Consider the following 18,643-nt stretch of genomic DNA (forward strand, 5'->3'; position numbering starts at 1 on the left):
TTCATTGCCGATTCATGCAGCACAAGGAAATATTAGCACAGAGGCAGGCTGCTGAAGCTGCTGCAGCTGCTGTGCCAGGGACTGTAAAGACAACGCAGCGCCAGGTGCAAGAGAGCTGCAACAGGAATCGCAGCAGGTTTACCTGTGCAACATGTCAGAAATTCACCTGTGCCAAATGCAGGGATGATGGACACTGGGTCTGCAAACGCTGTAAAGTTTGAAACACTTTGAAATAAAACAGACTTGTGTACCCATATATTGTGAATGTGTGTCTTTTGTATGTAGGTTGTAACATAGAGGTTTGGCCTGCCTTGGATCTGAGTAAACAAATGCCAATGTTGCACACACACACACACACACACACACACACACACACACACACACACACACACACACACACACACACACACACACACACACACAGCAAATCTGCATTTATTTGTCCCACAAGTGGAAAATCTGCATTGTCATTGCAAAAAAGTGGACAGTGCAAGACAACAGCAGCTAAATAACAACTGTACAAAGAGCACAGTATAGAAAGTGCACTATACAAACAATCTGGAAACATAAATATGGACACGTGTATTCAAAAATATTGGTGTGTGTATATACACACACACACACACACACACACACATATATCTATCTATCTGTGTGTGTGTGTGTGTGTGTGTGTGTGTGTGTGTGTATATATATATATATATATATATATATATATATATATATATATATATATATATATATATATATATATATATATGTGGTCGGCATAGTGTACAGGAACATCTGTGCCGAGTATAACCTAGAAGTCCCGAGGTCAAAATGGGAGATGCCCCCAAGGGTGGTGGAGAATGACCGAGCTAAGATCCTGTGGGACTTCCAGATACAGACGGACAAAATGGTGGTGGCTAACCAACCGGACATAGTGGTGGTAGACAAACAGAAGAAGATGGCCGTAGTGATCGATGTAGCGGTTCCGAATGACAGCAATATCAGGAAGAAGGAACACGAGAAGCTGGAGAAATACCAAGGGCTCAGAGAAGAGCTCGAGAGGATGTGGAGGGTGAAGGTAACGGTGGTCCCCGTGGTAATCGGAGCACTAGGTGCGGTGACTCCCAAGCTAGGCGAGTGGCTCCAGCAGATCCCGGGAACAACATCGGAGATCTCTGTCCAGAAGAGCGCAGTCCTGGGAACAGCTAAGATACTGCGCAGGACCCTCAAGCTCCCAGGCCTCTGGTAGAGGACCCGAGCTTGAAGGATAAACCGCCCGCAGGGGCGTGCTGGGTGTTTAGTTATATATATATATATATATATATATATATATATAGACTTTATGCATATTATGTAAGGTGTGGCTATATAAATGTATGTACAACTCTGTGTATATATGTTTATGGACATGACATGTAGTGACAAGGACTGACAAGAACTAATATTGCATATGAGAAATATTGAGAAATATTGCACATAGAAACTGCCATGGTGTATTGTACACTGCAGGTAAGGAGGGTGTCTTTGCACAACAAAAGCAGGAGAACAATGGAGCTGAAGAACCTGTGAAAATCTCAGCGGGGTGCCAAGAGGTGGTAGGGTCGGGGGAATTTACACAAATTTGCGCAGGGCTAGTAAATCTAGTAGTGGGGACTTGCACCAGGGAAAAAAGGCTCAGTAATTCTAGTGTTTAATAACATAGAGCAAGATTTCTCTGCCTTCCCTTTTAAATTAGAAAAAGAAACGTTTAAATATTTGGGAATAAATATAACTCGCACAATGAACAAGTTGTGGATTCATAATTTCGACACTTTGTTAGAACAAACATCACAAGATTTTAAAAAATGGGCAACACTTCCAATCTCATTAGCAGGCTGAATAAATCTAGTTAAAATAGCAGTCTTACCAAAACGTCTCTATGTTTTCCAAATGGTTCCTGTTTTTATAACCAAATCAAGTTTCAAAGATTTAAACAGATTAATAGCAACATCTATTTGGAAAAATTCAAATCCCAGAATGGAAAAAACATATTTGTAGGCACCAAAAGAGGCTGGTGGGCTAGGGTTGCCACTACTGGGCGGCTAATATCACCAAATTATTGCACTGGAAATATGTTTATGAGAACAGCGAGGGCGAGGCTGGGGTAAAAATGGAACTGATGTCTAATCCACTTCCCCTCCTAACCTCATCCGTAGCTCTAAATCAAAAACAGAAAATAACAAATCCAGTTGTAGGAACATCTGTTAGAATATGGCTTCAATTCAGAGGGCACTTGTTGCAACAGGTTAGTAATGTTTTCCCTGTTTTTTAACCCTTTTTTGCCATCCATTTCAGATAAAGCATTCCAAATTTGGCACAATAACGCTTTGAATTTTTTTTTACAATTTATTTTCAGGAGAAACTTTTAACACCTTTGACGCTCTGATGAGAGATTACAATAAACCAACTTCACATATGTTTAGATACCTGCAAATACGAAGTTTTTCAAAAACATTGTTTCCTTCATTCTCCTACTTACCTCCTAAAAATCAAGTGGATACTATTTTGGAAATAGATCCTTTTGGCAAAAGGCGAATCTCCGTCATATACAAACTGATGCAGAGCTTAAGGCCTGTTACTTGGGAAAAAAATAAAAATAATTGGGAAAAAGACATTGGGGTGGATTGATCTGATGATGAGTGGAGATCTTGCTTGAATTGTATACATACTTCCTCCCTTTGCATTCACAGTGGTTTCATTCAGTTTAAAATTCTTCATCGTCTTCATTATACAAGAGAGAGGCTTTTAAAAGTTTTCCCAGAAGCCGATCCTGCCTGTCCCAGGTGTGGACATAATCCAGCAAATGAGGGTCACATGATGTGGTCTTGTCCGAACCTGGATAATTACTGGGGAAATATATTCAAAGTATTATCTCACATCAGTGCGCAAAATTTAGTGCTTGATTTCCGCATTGGCATTTTTGGAGTTATGCCACCTCAATACGAAATTATTAAATCTCAGGAAAATGCCATAGCGTTTGCTACGTTGCTTGCCCATAGACTCATTCTATTCCACTGGAAGTCTGATGAGGCTCCTTCATAGATACAGTGGTTAAAGGAGGAGCTTTTCTTTTTACCACTGGAAAAACTTCGATACAGAGTTCTCTCATCACAACAAAAATTCTCTGCGACTTGGAACCCATTTATTGACTATTGTTGAAATCTCCCAATTCTTTGAATCTTTGGGCTGAAGGAAGGACAATACTCGGTGTATTTATGCTCAATCAACAATCATTTATTTCCATACAATTCAACACTTAAGAGCATAAGGACCATCATGATGGGGAGACATGCCTGAAGAGGGTCACAGCAAATCTCAAAATGGTGACGGGTTGCTCAGCTTTTTATAGTCTCTAGTGGCCCCCATCTAGTCGTAAAAGCCAAAACATCACATTCTTTCTCTGTTACAGCGCCTAAGTTATGACCTCGGCTCCCTGTCTTTCTCTGCTTTCTGTAAGGTGGGGGTGTGGAATGTGGTCTGTCTCTTCTATTATCGGCACAAGGTCCTCTGCACACAACATTCTCTTCATGATTCAGCAGTATGAAATGTCAAGAAACAGTGTAACACATTCAACAGTGTCGAGTAATACAGGTCAATCCAATAGATCTAATGATTTTCACACTCTTTTAGGTCAGAAGTATAATGCAAACTAAGACTACATACTGATCACACACTCTATGTTAAAGGGTATCATATGATCTACAGCAGTATCATACTTCAACTACTTTGATTACATATATAAGGTAACATATAATAACAGAATAATATCACAATTCCCCCTTTGATCTCTTTTCTTCAAAGAGATCACTTACAACATACACTCCAGCATTGCAAGGTCCAGTTCTTCTTGGTCCTGAGGCCCTCTGTCCCCCTTTAACGGGTGGACCATATGTGGGATGACCTCTGTGTTCACGCAGTTCAGATGCAAGCAAAGTTAGATTTACAACCATAACAGCAGTTACAGATGACACTCCCATCACTCCCCAATTCTCCCACAGCTTTATTTTGGTGCTCCAGTTTTCCACCCCCTTTTTAATGCCCCCTTATACCTTTCAAATGTACTTAGACTAGAACCTCTGTCTAAGGAGCTTTTAACCTTTATTTTTATTGCTGCAGCTACCAGTGTTTTCCAGTTGGGTGATTCTCAGCTTCTTTCTTCGACCTCCGGGGTTAGACCACCCTTTAGTCATTGCACAGTTCTGGGGATTATTCTGCCCCGATTTCAAACAAGGATCTGTGTGTTTTGGGATCACCGCCGTGTCCCCCTTTTTGCCAAGAGTCTCTCGAACCTCGTTGGTCTGGTGTTCCTGGTTTTCGCCAACCCCCTTCATGGTCATTTCTGTGTTTGTGGGATCCATGTTCTCCAGGAGCCCAAACGCCATGACACTTGACCCCAGTTGCTGTCTCGGCAGTCCCTACATCTGTCTCTGCTGTGAAGGGTCCTCACATCTCCGTGTCCCCGTCTGGTGTCTGTTCCTTTCTCTGCAAGAGACAGAAAACCAAAACACCTCTCTCCCTAGCCTTGATAATCTAATATTGTTATCCATTGTTGTTCTAATGATTCAAATTTGGTTTAAAATATTATGTTCAGGACCTATTCTAATCATAATCTATGTGTGTGTAAAAGAAATCAAAAATGAATGAACCATTTCTAAGTGTAACACCTTATATGCTTAAGTTTTGCCATACCTAAATTATTAAACACAGAAATAACGTCATAAGATGTTCATAAACCCATTGTTTGGTGTTCGGACTCAACTTCCCCCTTTTTGACACACTCCCATGTGTCAATTCATTGGAGCTAGACAATTAAAAGAGAAGGTTAGTGACATCATATCTCAGAAAGTATCAGAAATTCTTCTCTCGAGTACCGTTGCTCCAGCCTTGTCGTCCCAGAGGATCCTCAATCCCGGAAATTTCCCTTCTCCTCATGTAATAAAGTCTATCATCCTTCCATGCCCTGGTAACTGGTCCATCCAGAGCTGTAACATTTTGAAATGTACATACAACAAGCCAAACCACACCTTGGTCACACCAACCCTTTTCTGCCCTGAAGATGTCCAACACCATCTTAGTCTGGACCAGGGTTGTAATAGTTTTGCAATTTTCATTAGTTTTTATTTTTATTTAGCTTCGACTTCAGATTTTCAATTTTATATCAGTTTTAATCAGTTTTTACCAATTGTTTGCTAGTTTAGTTTAGTTTTGATTAGTTTCAGTTATAGTTCTAGTTGTGTCTGCAATAATTAAGTGTAGCAAAATCCCAGTCCCATCATATCAGTCATGCTCTTGTGCTTATCCTTGGGTATTGTGACTATTAACTCTTGCAGCACCGGGTGCTCCTAATTTTGGTTCGAGTGAATTTATAAACTTTGTGAAGGGAATTGACTCCTCTGCACACTGGAATAAACATAATCAACATGATCCACATTTTACTGCGTGTTATTTCACCATCTTATTGATTCAAATGCTCCATCCTTATGTGGTTTGCGACATTATGTTTATCCACTTTGTCTCTAAATGTTTGAAGAATTTTCAAGTTTGGGGTCAAATTTTAAGAATTTGACCATAAGTGAAAGTTATGGTGTCATCACCCCCTTCGGGGCTTACCTTTCCCAGTTGTGATGATATTCCTCCCTATTCTTTGCAAATACCCCCTGTTGGTGGCGAGAAACTGTTGGTGTGGTCAAGTGGGTGCTATAGAAACAAAAGCTCAGGACAGAACAGTTATCAGTCATGTACTTCATACAAATTTTGCATATGTTTTATTTCATATTGATCCTCTGAGTGTAATGGTACATTTTAATTTGAATTTATCCAAACTAAACACAATATTTTCTTTATCTACTTTGCTCTTGTTCTTTTGCAGTACCACATCCTATCACATGTCCCTGTCGATTATATTCTACTTTTAATACTTACTATTTCAAGTGAGAACCTAAATCACGTGGCCCAATGTTTATTATTGCATATCTCTATTCTGAATGTGGCAAGTCATTCATAGGTATTGTTAAAGTTTTGGCGATTTTCCTCTATAAAATTTAATTGACTTTTTACAGGGGCCTGCTGTGGTTAATAGTAACATATTCCAGTCATGAGTGATATCAATAGTTTTCTCCACTGTAGCATTTGGCATTCCCAATAATATCACATGATACCTTAATCAAAACACAGCTAATCTAGCACAGTTTTCTTAATGCAAACATCAGTAACTCAAAATCAGCAACCAAAGTGTTAAGTCTGCAGTTCATACTTATGTGAAGCTACAGTCTCCTCCTCCAGTCTCTCTTATCCTCCTGCTCCTGAAAAAACAAAACAAAGCGAAGCATCCACCCTTCTCTTGTCCGCTGGGTGAATTGTTTATTGGCATTTACTAATCCTAAAGTGGGTGCAGTCATTGTCTCAGTATCAAGTCAGTCAAAACTTTTAGTCGTCAGTCCATCACAGTCCATTCACATGCATACCTCCACACACATTCATACCAGATGTTGCTGATAATGGAGTCTCACGCGCAACCTATTCGAGCATCCATCATCAGCAAGATGACGTCATCATTTTAAAGGAAAACAATTCCTTGTTGTTTTTTGGGCCGGATTGACTCGGTGCAATCCTTTTAGACTCAGAACTTCTCAGTGTTCCCTATAAGTGAATTTCTCCCAAGCCAATTACAATCATGGAGAAGCACACTTTGCAACTGTTTTTGTAAGAATATTTCATAGCGCTTTAAATTTCAATCTTTCAGGCCTGGTTTAAAGAGCTGATTGTTAAATCATAAACTCACAAAATATCAACATATCACCACCGGTGGATCACACCTCTCCGATTTTCTTATCTCAGTGCACTGTAACAAAAACAAAAACAGACATAACCAACAAAATACTACTAAAATAACACAAACTAGGGCCCGTTGCAGACATGTCCAAGCATAAAACTATCCCTCTCTCGCTTACGAGAAAGAACACAAGCCAAAGCTCACTGATAACATCAAGCTAGCGCTAAGCAAAACCAAAAAATCCACCAGAAATTCACAGGATTCGAGCCGCTTCGAGGCTGTAGCTAAGGACTCCAACGATGCTAGTGCTAGCGGCGCTAACGGCTGCAGACAGGAAGATACTGCCAGCACCGGAAACGTGCTCGTCATCTCCGAGCATGAAGTAAGGAGAGCCTTCAAGAGAGTGAACACTAGGAAAGCAGCAGGACCAGACGGCATCCCAGGTCGTATCCTCAGAGACTGCGCATACCAGCTAGCTCCTGTGTTCACTGAGATATTCAACATCTCTTTATCTCAGTCGGTGATCCCCACATGCTTCAAAGAGTCCATCATTGTTCCTGTCCCAAAGAAACCCCACCCTGCTTCTCTCAATGACTATCGCCCTGTAGCCCTCACCTCAGTAGTGATGAAGTGCTTTGAACGCCTGGTCAGAGACTTCATCATTTCTTCACTACCAGACACACTGGACCCACTACAGTTCGCTTACCATCCAAATCGTTCCACAGACGATGCCATCTCTCATCTCCTCCACACATCACTCACTCACTTGGACACTAGAAGGGGGAATTATGTTAAAATGCGCTTCATAGACTACAGCTCTGCATTTAATACCATAATTCCCTCCACACTCACCACCAAGCTGGAGCATCTGGGACTCAGCTCATCTATGTGTCAGTGGATCTCCAACTTCCTAACTGGCAGACCACAGGCAGTAAGGATGGGCGGACATGTCTCAGCCTCCACCACTCTCAGCACTGGAGCCCCCCAGGGGTGTGTTCTGAGCCCCCTGCTGTACTCTTTGTACACATATGACTGTGTGGCCACTACCAGCTCCACCACCATCATCAAGTTTGCTGACGACACCGTCGTGGTGGGCCTGATCTCTGATAACAACGAGACGGCCTACCTGAAGGAGATTAGGAATCTGGAGAACTGGTGCCAGAGGAACAACCTCCTTCTAAACGTCAGTAAGACAAAGGAGCTGATAGTGGACTTCAGCACTAAGCAGGAGAGGAACTACCAGACCCCCGTCATCAACGAGTGCCCAGTGGAGAGAGTGGACAGCTTCAAATACCTCGGAGTTCACATCACGCAGGACCTGTCATGGTCCTGTCACATCAACACCGTGGTGAAAAAGGCCCGACAGCGTCTCTACCACCTCAGACGCTTGAGAGACTTCCAACTGCCCTCCAAGGTGCTCAGGAACTTTTACTCGTGCACCATAGAGAGCATCCTGACGGGAAACATCTTAACCTGGTTCGGGAACAGCACCATGCAGGACAGACGAGCTCTACAGAGGGTTGTGCGGTCAGCTGAGCGCACCATCCGCTCCGAGCTCCCTGACCTGCACTCAATCTACAGCAGGCGGTGCTGGACCAAGGCCAGGAAGATCGTGAAGGACCTCAGCCATCCCAACAACGGACTGTTCTCTCTGTTGAGGTCAGGAAAGCGATTCCGCTCCCTGAAGACCAACACAGAAAGACTGAGGAGGAGCTTCTTCCCGCAGGCGATACGGTCTCTCAATCACACCACCACACAGTACTGACCCACACATACAGTTCTTACACACACTGGACATTCTGGACATTGTTTTCACTTCATCACTTTAAGCATATTTGCACTGCACAAGACATAATGTGGATTGCACAACACTGGTCACTACATTCTTCATTTCCAGTTAATACTTGTACAGCTGCTGTTATTGTGTATATATTTATTTATATTTCTTCATACATTCTTATATAGTTCTATATTGTGTATTTTGTTGTACAGTTATTTTATTTTCAACTTTAATTTATATATTTTATCTTATTCTTTCCCAGTTAAATTTACCCTTCATTCTAAATTGTGTTGTACAGTTATTTCGTTTTTAACCTTAATTTATATTTTATTCCTTCCTAGTTAAATTTACCCTTTTTAATTTTTGTATTTTATAATTTCTTTTTTTTAATTTTATGTGGAGTATTTATTTATATATAAACATATATAAATAAATAAAAAAATTTACATTAGTAATTCATTTTGTGCATAATTTTATATTGTTGTTGATAATAAATTAATTAAAGCAACAAAACAACCTGAAGAGCCGGGAGCCGAAAGAGCCGGTTCTCTAAAAAGAGCTGGAATTCCCATCACTAGTTTCCACCTCATTCCTTTTGTTGTGATAAGCTAGGCTAGGCTAAACATACACTGGACACATACATTCCTGGACTTAGAAAGCTTGTAGTTGGATCTGTTTTCTGTTGTAAATAGTACAGAGCAAAGAGTATCTGCAGCTGAATGGGTCTTTGTGGGAGGACTCTTTTTCTCTTTGTCAGCTCTGTCACTTCTTGGGAATTGTACCTCCCTTTGTCTTCTCAGAACCCAATCTGTTACATTAAAGAGAAATGAGCTCAACTATGCTCCTTAATAATTCCAGCAGGCGAAGGAGAAGTAGCTGGACACTCTCTCTTTTTCTATGTTCTGTTGACTTTCTCTCACTGTTCTCAAATGATGGTTTCATTTATCAAATTTATAGAATCTAATTTAAAAATATCTTCTTTACATACTTACGTCTTGAATAATATTGAAGACCTCATAGCACTCTACCACCCCAATAGAGCACTTTTCTCTCAGACCACTGGTTTACTTGTGGTTCCCAGACTATTTAAAAGTACAGGGTGGGCCATTTATATGGATAACCGTAACAACATGGGAATGGTTGGTGATATTGAAGTCCTGGCACATTAGTATATGTGAGGGGGCAAACTCCTCAAGATGGGTGGTGACCATGGTGGCCATTTAGAAGTCGGCCATCTTGGATACAACTTTTGTCTTTTCAATAGGAAGAGGGCCATGTGACACATCAGACTTATTGGTAATGTCACAAGAAAAACAATGGTGTGCTTGGTGCTTGGGACCAGGAAGCAGAGCTGCAGTCTTACACGCCTCTCTGCAGCTTCTCCCCTCCTGCTACCCCCCCCCCCCCCCCCCACCCAAAACCTCATCCCCTCAGAGACTGTGTCAGCTCGCAAACAGACAGAAAATAAGCAAAGAATGACTTAAACATAAGGCAAATCTGATGAAAGCCTGATTTTTAGCTTTGTCCAGCCTAACTGGAAAACTTAAAAAAAATTGTAATATTTGTTATTATCACCCATGTAGATGCTAAAAATGACAGCCTCAACACGTAAAAGTGATACGTGACCAACTCAGTTGGTTTCTCTCAAAATGTAAAAGAACCCACCCACCACTTTAATCACACTCTAGATCTTGTTTTAACATATGGCATAGAAACTGAACATTTAACAGTGTTTCCTGAAAACCCTCTCCTGTCTGATTATTTCCTGATAACATTTACATTTACAATAATTGATTACACAGCAGTGGAGAGTAGACTTTATCAAAGTAGATGTCTTTCTGAAAGCGCTGTAACTAAGTTTAAGAATATAATCCACCCACTGTTATCATCTTCAATGCCCTGTACCAACACATAGCAGAGCAGCTATCTGAACGCTACTCCAACAGGGGTTGATCATCTTGTTAATAATTCTTCCTCCTTAGTACGTACGACTCTGGAGCTCCAGTAGAAAAGAAAGCCTCAAATCACAAGTACTTGACTCCCTGGTATAATTCTCGAATGCACACCTTAAATCAGATAACTCATAAGCTGGAGAGGAAATGGCATCTCACAAATTTAGAAGATCATCATTGCTGGAATTGGAAACACTCTCAAATCACTGAGAGCTGCAGAATTATATGAGATTTAAAGAGAACAGCATTCAGTGACAATATCCAACTTTGGGGATGTAGAGTTTTCTTCATCCACTCTGTCAATGAAGTAGTATGCTCTAGCCATCTTAATCACTTAAATGGACAGAATTTGGGGGTTTTGTGTGCAAGACATTTTTAAATAATTCAAGAACTTCATACTGAAAAGTGATGGCAGTTGTCTCACTGAAAGGAACAGCAGCTTCATGTCAAACAATTTGAGACTTAAACACAGGGGACATGACAGACTCACACACTGAAGACACGGCAATATGAACAACATAGTGAGGAGAAACTTAAACATACCACTAAACGGGGAAACAGAACTCAACAACATAGAACCAGCTGAAGCCTAAACTCAATAACTATAAAAACTAGAACATTATAACACAAAAGTCACCAAACTCAGAATGCTGGGTAAAAAAACCCAGAACCATGACACATGGTATAAATCTCAAACACTGTAACAATGTAAACACTGTTCACTCTCATATACAGACTGAGGTGAAACCTGCACAGCGTATTCTGTAAAGAACTACAGTAACTATATGGACTGTGTATTGTGTCTACAGATGGTGTGTGTTAATTTACCCCTGTGCTGGTCAAAGCCTTCTGCTGATGTGTGAAAATGTTGTTCACATCCTCTGTCAGTGTTATTTGGTTCTTTCTGTGCGGACTCAGCAGGCCCAGCCAGGGAAGACCAGAAAGCAATAACTGTGTATGAGGAAAGCAATAACTTGGTTGGCCCCCTTATCAATTCAGACCCGAGTGGAATAATCAGCAGCTTGAATCAGAATGAAGAAAAAAGCTGAACTGATAATATGTGAAATGTCATCAAGAGAAGAGCAATAATAAAGGAATCAGTGAGGTGCAGTTGTTTTTGCACTTGTGTTGTTTCATTCAGAGATCAGAGTGTAGTTTCCTGTGCACGCTCACTCATTCACACACTCACTCACTCACTCAAGGCCATTTCTACACAGGCTGTCAGCTGGGCCTGAGTTAGGCCTGTCTCTCGAATCATTATTTTCTTTTCTTACTTTTATTCTTATTCATCATTTTACCCAAACATCTTTATATTTAACTGATTATGTTCTGATCAATATTGAACATATTTAACTGTCAGCAAATTTCTCTCTGGATCATAATTCTGTGTTTAACCCTTACAACATTTAACACTATTTTTCATGTTCAAAAGTATAATGACAGATTAGTGACACAGTTCTCATCTTCTCAAACACGAATAAAAAGTTTGATGATGGATCATGTCTACACATTATTACAGTTTTTGTCCGTTGCTTGAACACATTTTGCAAAACTTCGCTCATTGTGCCAAAACTCTAAACACAAGTAAACATGACACAACCCTGGGAAATATACCATTCACATCTGTGCCAAACTGAAACTCTACTCTCAAAACCTAAACTCTGCTGTCGAAACCTAACATTCCTTTGTCAAAATGTAACTCTGTTGACAAAATGACACATACCTGCATCACATGCAAACACTTACAGATCAGGGGGAACACACTAGTCTACTTCATATAAAACACTGCAGTCTTTGATTTTCATTGTTTATTCAGAAGGCATATTTTCAAACAACCAAAAACGCAAATAGGCCTACTCAATATTGTACATTGCAGTACCATGAATTCAGATAAAGCAAAAAAAACAAAAGAACAACATAATACAGTAATAGAAAAAACACTATACTGTAAACACAAAACATTATGACAATTGTGCATAAGTGGGCTCATGGATCCCGCCGTCTGTTGGGGTCTGGCCACAGGACCTCATCGACATCGCAAGCAATGTCTTCTCCCGCTGGGCACCGGGGAAAATATCCTCTTGCATGTCGAAACCATCCATGGATTGCTGTCACCTGAATGTCGCCGCAGGCCTGTTCCATTGCCTGCAGAAGAGGCATGCGGGCATGTGGTTGGCGGTCATATACACGCCATCTCCAAGCTGAAAAAAATTACTCTATAGGGTTTAAAAATGGTGAGTAAGGGGGCAAGTATACCACTTCAAGTTGGCTGTGGTTGGAGAACCAGGCCTGGACCAGAGCAGCCCGATGGAAACTGACATGATCCCATATCACCACAAACCTGGGCTGATCTGTTCTGTACAACTATATCATGGAGAGCATCTAGAAATGTGAGTATATGTTGGCTATTGTATGGACCTAGTTTTGCATGATGGTGCAGAAGCCCTCGAAGGCTTATGGCGGCACACAATGTGATGTTTCCCCCGCGCTGCCCTGGGACGTGCACAATTGGCCTTTGGCCAGTTACATTACGACCCGTCATCTTGTTTTGCACAGGTCGAATCCAGCTTCATCAATGAAAATGAATTCATGAGGCTGTGCAGCTCCATCCATGGCCAAGATTCTCTGTAAAACAAAGAGAACATATTACTGTACTACAGTGCTACACATACAGAACCCTCACCCATCACACAGGTACCTGTGTAGCTCTCAGGATGGATTCATGTGGTACTGAGTTTTCCCAAGATGCGTCTGATGGTGGTGATGCTCACATGGTTTATGTTGTTGAACACTCGCCTGTCTGCAAGTATTTGCTTTCGTAGCTGGTGGAGACGAATGGCATTGTCTGCCCTCACTAGGTCCACAACGGCAAGTTCCTGCTGTTGTGTGAACAGGCGTTGGCGTCCCACCCCAGAAGGTCTTCGAGTCATTCTAGAGAAATACAACCACATATTGTCATCGCTTTGCTTATTTGTCTTACAGTACTTTACTGTATATACTGTATCATCCACTGTACAACACTGTACTTCAATATAAGTAATCATGGTATGTTTCACAGAAACTACCACTTTGGCTGCAAAAGGAGCATTAGCACCCTGCAGTACCCTGTACACTTGATATGGTGATATACTGTAGAACAGTGCTATAAAAACCATCTGAGTAGAGTAGAAGGTAGAGAGGTGAAGACAGACCTGTTTCCTAGTTGGAATGTTCTTACAGTTTTTTCTGATTGCTTAAGCACATTTTTTGTAACTATTGGCTAATTTTGCAAAACTCTTCACACAAATAAGAAAACCTGTCACCCAATAATCAAAACATTGTAGTTCTCTTGCAAAAGCAAACACAGCTAGATTGCAGTTTTTCTCAAATGTTAAAACACAAAAGCCAATCCTGTAACCCAAATGACCAGTAGTCTAAACACATTTACTAAATGTAGCCACTATTCCAGTACCATAAACACATGTCACATGAAGACACAATTCACAAAACACAACCCTCTGTACTCATAAATCTAAACACATTTTTCCTTGCTAAAACACATGTTGCAAAACAACTCTGCTCATATTCTCAAATGAAAGCCCATGTGATGCAAAATGCTTGCCACAGTCACCAATCTTTGAACACAGGGAACACACCTGGAGTCAGTCACTACACACAACGACTCAAAATTGAAGACACCTGTTGCTAATGATGTGACCCCACCTATAAAAGCATAGTTTGGTGAAGATGCCAAACAATCACAATGGATGAAGGCATTCGAGCGTGCGGAAGGTGAAGAGCTGCAGGCCAAAGAGGAAGAGGGGTTGAGATCAGAGGAGGAAGAGGTGAAGGCCTAAGAAGAAGAGGAGTTCGGAGTAGAGGAGGAAGAGAAGGAGGCCAACAAGAGAGAGGAGAAGGTCCAGGTGGGAGAAGAAGACAACCTCGCACCATCATAACAGATGATATGCGAGCAACAGTAATTGATCATGTCATTGTCCATGGCATGACAATGGCTGAAGCGGGACGAAGAGTACATCCAAACCTGAGTAGGTTCACCGTGGCCACCACTATCAAGGCATTTAGACAACACAACAGGTGTAGTACGCTATTGCTTTCTTTGTCACACTACAGTTTTACAAGCCTGTGAAAGTGGTCTGTTACTTTACATGTAGTTTTACATATAAATCAGTCAATTGGCAACACATGTTTCTTTCTTTAGAGCTGAAAGAATGCCACATAGAGGTGGGAGGGTTGCCATATTCACAGCGGCACAAGAAACCCTCATTGCAGATATGGTCCGTGAGAACAACTGCATTAGACTCCGAGAGATCAGAGACAAAGTCATTGCAGATAATGTAAACTTTGAGAACATTGATGCTGTCAGCGTGTCCACAATAGACCGAGTTCTCCGGCGCCAACAGATGAGGATGAAACAGGTCTACAGGGTTCCCTTTGAGCGCAACTCTGCGCGACACATAGAACAACGTTACGAGTATGTGCAAGTACGTATACATCCATGTCCACAGTACAGTTAGTGGACATACTGTGTTGCTTAGTGGCCTACATTACTTCTGGACAATACTGTGCTACCTGATTGACCGTTCTGAACACCTGTACGCTTTTCCATGTTCACAGAGGATAATGCAGTTGGACGCGATGGCCAGACCCCATGAGTACCTCTTCCTGGATGAGGCTGGCTTCAACCTCCAGAAACAAAGGCGAAGAGGCCGTAACATCATTGGCCAAAGAGCCGTCTATGAGGTTCCTGGCCAACGGGGGGGTAATATTACTCTTTGTGCAGCTATGGGTATGGAGGGGCTTGTCCTTGGGTCTTACAACACCCAACGTCTCCTCATCTTCCTAGAGGAGCTAAAAGACATCATCCTGGACCGTCAACAACACCATCCTAGGCTAGCACATCACATGTATGTGATCATTTGGGACAACGTCCGCTTCCACAAAACACACCAAATCAGAGAGTGGTTCACCACCAACAGTGACCACTTTTTAAACGTCTGTCTGCCACCCTACTCCCCTTTCCTGAACCCTATAGAGGAGTTCTTCTCATCATGGAGATGGAAGGTGTATGACAGACAGCCATACACAAGAGAGAACCTTGTACGGGCAATGGAGCTGGCCTGTGCTGACATCCCAGTGGAGGCCTTCCAGGGATGGATTCGCCATTCCAGGGCGTTTTTCCCGCGGTGCCTAGCAAGGGACAATATAGCCTGTGATGTGGCCCAATGCAGCTCGGCGACATGATGCCGCACAGTGACTGTGTGTAATATTGTAAAAAGACCGTGTAGACAATAAAAAAGACTTCACACCCTGATCATGTTTCCGAGAGTACTGTTGTGTGCGATAGATTCTGTTTTTGCATTGAGTTGTGTTACAGTAGTGTACGTACATGCAGGATGTTTTTATAGATTTATAGTCTTCATGCGAAACTCACAAATCTAAATGCCTAATCCTCTGCAGGGTTCTATGACGATCCGTTACTGTACAGTTTATAAAAATATGCATTGGCAGTTATGAACCAAAGAACCTTCTCACAAATTGAGCATTGTGTTTTCAATTGTTTTGCTGTAGTGTGTAATGCTGTGTATAGTGTTTACAGTTTTGACAACTTCGAGCTGCTCTCTTGGTGTGGGAGTTTGAGTTTTGCAGTGGGAAGGTGTGGTTGTGTTTATGTAGCTTTAGAGAAGGGTGTTGTGTTTGGACATTGGGGGACCTGGTGGTAACGTTTGTGACATGTGTTTTAGCATTTGAGAAAAACTGTAACTCTTCACACCTTCGTAAAAATGGTGTTTCCGTATCAAACAGTTAACACAAGCCATCATCTACTAGGCACACAATGCACCAACTACACACTGATGGTATGAATACAAAACACATCTGGCTTTTGCTTCCTCTGTGCACAAGGTAGGCTATGTCAGTTTGAGCTCATACTTCTGTCATAGATCCGTAAGCATAGAGGGATCCAAACTTCAAGTACTGGTGTTTATTCAAACACATCAAAACAAACACAAGTGTTTATTTCCAAGTATAGGATTATTTGCAATCGCCATAATGACTATATGGGTTACTTGGTCTGCAGTGAACATGCTTCCTCTGCCCCCAGCATCTGGTCATCTAGCAATTCTGTAAAGTAACAATTTCAGTATTTTTACATCAATGGTATTGGTGTGTTTCTCATTGGCATATGGCAGTGCTACAAATCTTTGTGCGAAGTGACTGTACTAACCGATTCTCATTTCAAGATGTCCTTATCAGAATCAGAATCAGAATGGGGTTTATTGCCAAATGTTGAGCAGGTTTACAACATTAGGAAATTGCTGCGGTGCTTCAGTGCAAACATGCTGTCATAAATAGCACTTAAATAGACATGGAAAAAAATAAAAGTAGGGATAAGAATTAAAAGTGCTACGTGGAAAGATATGTGCATGAGATATACATGAGATATATACATGAGAATGAGAATTAAGAGTGCTACGTTGAAAGATATATACATGAGTGCAGGTGGTGATCAGTGCCAAACATAGAATGATGCAGTGACACAGCGTAGGGTCATGTGTTAGTGGCGGGTACAGTCATATGGTTATTGTTCATGTGTCCAACAGCAGAGGGGAAGAAACTGTTCTTATGGCGAGAGGTTCTGGTGCGAATGGACCGGAGCCTCCTGCCTGAGGGGAGCAGGTCAAACAGACTGTGTCCAGGGTGAGAAGGGTCAGCTGAGATCCGAGCTGCACGCCCCAGTGTCCTGGAGGTGTACAGGTCCTGCAAAGATGGGAGTCTGCAGCCAATCACCTTCTCAGCAGAGCGCACAACACGCTGCAGTCTCTGTTTGTCCCTGATAGTGGCTCCAGCGTACCACACGGTGATGGAGGAGGTGAGGATGGACTCGATGATTGCAGTGTAGAACTGCATCATCGTCCGTGTTGGCAGGTTGAATTTCTTCAGCTGCCTCAGGAAGTACATCCTCTGCTGGGCTTTCTTGATGACGGAGGTGATGGTGGGCTCCCACTTCAGGTCCTGGGTGATGGTGGTACCCAGGAAGCGGAATGAGTCCACAGAGGTGATGGGGGTGTCAGTCAGGATGATGGGGGGGAGTGGGGCTGTGTGCTTCCTGAAGTCCACAATAATCTCCACTGTCTTCTGGGCATTCAGCACCAGGTTGTTGTGGCTGCACCAGGACACCAGACGTTCAACCTCCCTCCTGTAGGCAGACTCGTCCCCGTCCGAGATGAGTCCAATAACGGTGGTGTCATCTGCAAACTTGATTAGCTTGACAGACTGGTGGGTGGAGGTGCAGCAGTTGGTGTACAGGGAGAAGAGCAGAGGAGAAAGAACACAGCCCTGAGGGGAGCCGGTGCTGATGGTCCGGGAGTCCGAGACATTCTTTCCCAGCCTCACATGCTGCTTCCTGTCCGTCAGGAAGTCAGTGATCCACCGGCAGATGGGATCAGGCACATTCATCTGGGAAAGCTTGTCTCGGAGATGGTCTGGAAGGATGGTGTTGAAGGCAGAGCTGAAGTCCACAAACAGGATCCTGGCGTAGGTTCCTGGGGAGTCCAGATGCTGCAGGATGAAGTGTAGGGCCATGTTGATGGCGTCGTCTACAGACCTCTATATGCAAACTGCAGGGGGTCCAGGAGGGGGGCCGTGAGGGTCCTGAGATGGGAGAGAACTAGGCGCTCAAAAGACTTCATGACCACAGATGTCAGAGCCACGGGTCTGTAGTCATTTAGTCCAGTGATCCTAGGTTTCTTGCTACAGTGTAGCGGCTCGAGTTAGGCTGGACCCGTTGGCCAGCTACCCTCAGGGACATTCCACGGTTGATTACATGGTCCACTATTGTAGCTCTGATGTCATCAGCAATTTCTATTTCTTACTCTTCCTACTCTTCCTCTCCCCCCTCCTCATCCTCCTCTCCCCCCTCCTCATCCTCCTCTCCCCCTCCTCGTCCTCCTCTTGGTCCTCCTTGTCCTTGTTGTCCTCTTCATCCTACTTCTTCACCTCCACGTCCTCTTCCTCGGCCTCCTCTACTTCTCACTCTTCCTGCTCCCTACATTGTACTCCATACACAGAGCTTACCTGTATTATAGTGCTTAGGCTGATTGCAAAGTGAAC

The 18,643-nt window shown here is 42.5% G+C and overlaps 1 protein-coding gene and 1 pseudogene across 1 annotated transcript in view; both read left to right on the forward strand.

Annotated features, from left to right (window-relative positions):
* The window catches only part of LOC146631427 (receptor-type tyrosine-protein phosphatase gamma-like), a 368,587-nt gene that overhangs the window by 174,326 nt on the left and 175,618 nt on the right, over positions 1-18,643 (forward strand). The window lies entirely within an intron of this gene.
* LOC146631429 (uncharacterized) lies at positions 14,778-15,603 on the forward strand (annotated as a pseudogene).

The sequence above is a fragment of the Diplotaxodon limnothrissa genome, linkage group LG5 (assembly GCF_057381915.1).
Source record: "Diplotaxodon limnothrissa isolate DT_005_m linkage group LG5, D_limnothrissa_male_GT1.1, whole genome shotgun sequence".
NCBI lineage: Eukaryota > Metazoa > Chordata > Actinopteri > Cichliformes > Cichlidae > Diplotaxodon > Diplotaxodon limnothrissa.